The 4,542-nt window shown below is 33.3% G+C and overlaps 1 pseudogene; it reads left to right on the forward strand.

The window, feature by feature from the left end:
- Positions 1-3,679: 3,679 nt before the first annotated feature.
- Positions 3,680-4,542, forward strand: part of LOC101575647 — a 1,728-nt pseudogene continuing 865 nt past the window's right edge.

Raw genomic sequence — 4,542 nt, forward strand, 5'->3', positions numbered from 1 at the left:
CATGCTTCTTGCCATGCTTCCTAGCTGAATCAACACTTTAGATAAGTGGAATTGCATGGTTATGCAATGTAGCCTTCACAGATTAAACTTAGATACAAAAGTCAGCTTCTTTTCACTGATCATGAACAGTGAACTGAATGTTCATAAAGTATAGTTGAATATTATAAGCTTGTATTACTTCTTTTTTTAACCAGGTATTATCAGCCGAATTGTAAGAATAAGTGTTCATGTACCTTTTCTAAATCTCTTTAAAATGTTGATGCTTCCTTATATAGACCTGGGAGGTGATTTCTCACTCTTCATCAGAATCTTCAGGGATTTAGATGCATTTGAAAGACAAGCTTCACTATTGTAGTCCATTCTATTCCGTAACTGAATATTTTCTGTCATTGTGTTTTTCTATCATTAGTCACCATTGTGTAGGTATTTTGCTTTAGGCAAACATTCTCCATAGTTTCAAAGAAAACATTTTTCTCCATGATGTAATTTTATAGTGAACTGGGTAAAGCCTGAAACACTACTTTTAATAGGTGAACACCCTAACAACATAAAATTTTATGGAGCTTTGTTAAATATGTCTGCAACACTACGCTACTTGTTTCTAAAACCATTTTCTATTTTATTTTACATAGATCTTGGGTAATTGTCATTCAAACCATTACAATGAGTTTGAATATCTCCAGTCTCAGAAACCAGATATAATTCAATTAGTTTTTGTTTTGTCAAACAGATATGATTGAAATATTCTCCCTATTCTGCTTCATTGTGATGTATGTGAATTTTGTCCTCGAAATTGAAGGTGGACCAACACAATCACTCGCATATTTATTTGTGTTGGGCCAACACACAATTGTGTTTTCAGTCACATTCACAGCACAAAGAATTATTAAACAAAGACAATGATGAAAATACTATGGATACTTTAACTAAGATGTTTTTGAAATGCAGAAAACACATGAGCTGCAGTTTTACAGAATAGTATGGGAAGAATTAGAGCAAAACTGAACCATCTGAAGGAAATATCCACATCTAACAGATACAGCCCAGGGATGGGACTTCCCACAATCAAGTCTTGATCTGAGTATTAAAGGACAATAACAGTATTAAGGAAAGAGAAAGAGGAAGGTGATTAATAAGGAAATAGAGAAGCTTAGTAGCATTTGTAAAAATGAAAGGCAAAAATTGGATAGAACAATGTTGTTGAGAAACCAGTACTGTGTCGTTCAAATTAATTGTTTCCTTTATTCTCTAGTATGGTAAGTAGAGCATCTCATCAACTCAAAATTGTATTTTGAATTTAATATTTATAATGAAATTTTGCAATAACCCTCTTGTTGCAGAGCAAAGTAGCATGAGGAAAATCTCTATTGATTTCATTGCCAAGATATAACAAAGGTTGTGGATAAAGAACTCAGAATAATGTACTAATCTTGTAGGCATCTTGCAAGACAACTAGTGAAGAATCTAAATTAACCCACACCATGGTTATCATCTTTTAATTTTCCCTAAAACTTTGGAACTAACATTTTTGAAAATCACTCTTTTGCTAGCTTGTCTTTAGCTTATAAATAGGTTCACTTGGGTCCCATATTAAAAACGTCAAATTATGGCTGTAGTTGCACTGTACCACATTGCTGCAAATGTAGTCAATTGAAGTAACACAGATAGCACTTTTCAGTTGCAGAATTGTGAAGTACGAAAGGGGATCCTCACCGGATTAAAGCTGAGATGTCATCATGACTATGGTTCTCTCTGGAGGCCCCGGAGGAGAAATTATTTTCTTGATTTTTCCAAGTTGTAGACACTTCTACATTCCTTGGTTCATGGAATCTTTCAAACCTTGCAGTACTCTAATATTAAGTTGTTTAGCTCTTACTAATTTAAAACAATCTTATAATTATGTAGGGCTCATCCAATATTAAGACTGATGTTACTACTCTCCGCTATAAATATTTTTGGGCAAAATGAACATTTCAAGAAAAGTAGAATTATTAAATTTAGGAGCAATGTGTAGATACTAACCCATGCTCTCAGGGTTATTTGGGGATATAAGTTATCTTTTATAATTCCATATTAGCAGGATACCACAGAATACCTTTTCTCTACCATTCTTAATAGAAATAATGATTATGATAATAAATTTTCTGGCCCCAATTTTGTTAGAACATCATGAATTCTTGGAGATTTTTGCTATGGCACCAAATTTCATAACAACCGTGCAACTTAAATGTATGTCTTTATTTTGTACACTTTGCTACTCACCTAAGGTCCCAAAGACAGAACTTGAGTTTGGAATTTTTCTTACTTAAAAACTTCTTTTTTAAAAAACTAAAATCGGCATTATCTGAGCTGTAAAAGGCTCAAGTCAACAACTTCTGACATTACCAGTCATATGCATAACCCACTACTATTATAGATTCCTGGACTATTTTGAATTTCTTTGCTGAATTTCATGCACCTACAATAAATGAATGGCAATGGAATACCCATCACTGATAAAATTAAACAAAAAGGGGAATATAAGTGAAGGACCATTTTATAGTGAATATATATATATATACATACAGATATTTATATATATCTGTATAAACAAAATAGCATAGATATACAGCTACTTTCTCTTAGTTCAATGAGAAGAAAGTTTTGAACTAATAGTGTTTGGACAGAATATCATGTCTGTATCTTGTACTATGAATAATCACTACGAAGACAGCAATATGCAATGTATTAATTATTGTAACTGTCCTATTAACCTGTTTTTAAACTGTCTCACTTTTCTTTCTCAATAAAATTAATATAAAAAATAAAATCAGCATTAGACATAAATTAACATAGATTGTATCTAGTAATGTTTTTCTTCTTTCTCTGACTCAGGTAACCTTTACAAAGTAACTCCATTTCTCTTTCCATCAAAAGGATTTAGCAGTCATTGCTTTGTTATCTAGCACTCATATATATTTTAGCCAACAAGTGTATTATGAGTGCATATATAAAGTGACACAGTCCATTTACCTTTGTCCAGACATCTACTGACAACTTTTTAATAAATTTCAATTGTCATGCATCACTCTCCACATTTTTATTGATCAATAAATAAAAATGAAATTGGTTTTGAAAATATCCTTTGATATTGTATTATTTAGCATTTTTATATTTTCTTCATTCAATTTTGTCAACTTGAGATAAAGGAGTGTTAAGGTCCCATGTTAAGACAAAAGAAGGACAAGGAAAAAATTAAGATTTCTTTAAAGCAAGCATTAATATTCAACTATTTGTCCAATCTTGCATAGATATATCTGTTGGTGTGAGCAACAGTTTTGATGATAAAAATAGGCAATATAACAGCCACTGTTACTTAGCTATTCCTGTTTCGAAAATCTGTAACAGATGTATTATTCCATGTTACCCTGTTTCTGTATTTTTTCTATTTGTTTCTGCTTTTGTTTTTACTCTGGAAAATAAAATTAAATTAAATTAGGAAAAAATAAGTAGCCACGCCCGCACCTTGTGGAGATCACGGAAGGTGCGCCTGATCCCCACTACCGAGTAGCCTGAGAGGGTTTTGGGGTGGCGGCCCTCCAGCTTAAGGGATTCCTGCCTAACAGCGACAACTGTCCTCATGGCCCTGAGTGACTGGAGGATGAGGCTCCAAGGCATGCCCAGGGAAACACAAAAGAGAATGAAAGAAGTAGATAATCTTGAAAGTATATAAGAACAATGGGTTTGTGAAACAGGATCTAACAATCAACCATTTAATGATAATTGACAAAGGAATTGTGACTATTTTGTTTTGTTCTTTTCAAGAAGCTCAGAAGGTTAAAGCCAAATGCTTATACACCACTGAACAAAAGAAACAGGTAGGTGTAAATATAAAATTGTGGAAAAATGGATTTATAGTCAATGATGATTTCAGAAGTTATTCTGATTGTGCGAGTCAGCAATTTCTAAACTCCATCAAAGAGGGGGAGTTACGTTCAGAATTACAGGAATTTTCGGCAAAGAGGAGGTGGATATTAAAGTTGAAGACAAGAAAAGTGAAGTGTGTGTGTCCACAAAGCCTGCATTCCAGCCATTCTCAGTGTAAACCACAGACCGGAAAGTGCAACACCAAAAGACGTTTCTAAAACAAAGACTACTGAAGTTGAAAGTAAAAATAATCTATCTGCTGTTTCATTGACTAACTTGAGCCCATCACTAATATGCAGATATGGCTGGCCAACAGGAAAAGGATCATTTCTGGATGATCCTTTTCCCATTGGCCAGCTATATCTGTATACATGCTAGCTGCTGCTGTGCTGTCTCTCAGGTAGGTGATTGTTCAAAAAGAAGAGGGTGGTGAATGAAGGCAAGAGACAGAAAAAGGAATGATGTGGGATTATCCTTCTTCAAGGTTGTATATGGTTAGATTTTTGGACTTATGTGTAAACATAAGAATTATATAATTTTTTACGCCTATTTTTTAAAAATATATTCTAATTTTTCAATGTTTTTTTCATGATATTCTGTAGGGACTTAAAGTTCAACATATCAATACTTGATGAA

Source organism: Octodon degus, unplaced genomic scaffold, assembly GCF_000260255.1.
Source record: "Octodon degus isolate 3935 unplaced genomic scaffold, OctDeg1.0 scaffold00020, whole genome shotgun sequence".
NCBI lineage: Eukaryota > Metazoa > Chordata > Mammalia > Rodentia > Octodontidae > Octodon > Octodon degus.